The following is a 465-nucleotide window of genomic DNA, read 5'->3' on the forward strand; positions in this document are numbered from 1 at the left end:
TGGGGGTGGCCCCTGGACCAGCTTCCCCCGCTGCCGCCGCCGTGTCCTCGCCCGCCCCGCCGCTCCCCCCTCCCCTCCCGTCGCCCGTCGAGGCGTCGCCCTGCCCTGCCCGCCCCGCCGGGCCCGCGCTGCCCCGGCCCTTCGCGGATCGGGGGGGACGGAGCGACCCCCGCCGGCTCCCGGCCCTCGACGGGGCGGCTGCGAGCTCCCCGGAGCAAAGGAGGGGCGGTTCGCGGCTTTTCTACCCCGACCCCTTTCCTCTTCTTCCTCCTCCTCCTCCTCCTCTCTGCTCCCTGCCTCAGCCGTGGGAAATGGGATGGGGGGCGGAGGATGAGGGGCTGCAGAAAGCTTCAGCTGCCTGCTGCCCTCCCGGGGAGCTGGATACCTGGCTCCATCTCTCCTCTCTCTTCCCTCCAGTGCCCTAGGGCTGGCAGGGGCAGCGCCGCACTCTCTCCTGCCACCGTG

This window comes from Malurus melanocephalus, unplaced genomic scaffold (assembly GCF_030028575.1).
Source record: "Malurus melanocephalus ecotype Western Australia unplaced genomic scaffold, MMel_1.1 scaffold_101, whole genome shotgun sequence".
In the NCBI taxonomy this organism is placed as follows: domain Eukaryota; kingdom Metazoa; phylum Chordata; class Aves; order Passeriformes; family Maluridae; genus Malurus; species Malurus melanocephalus.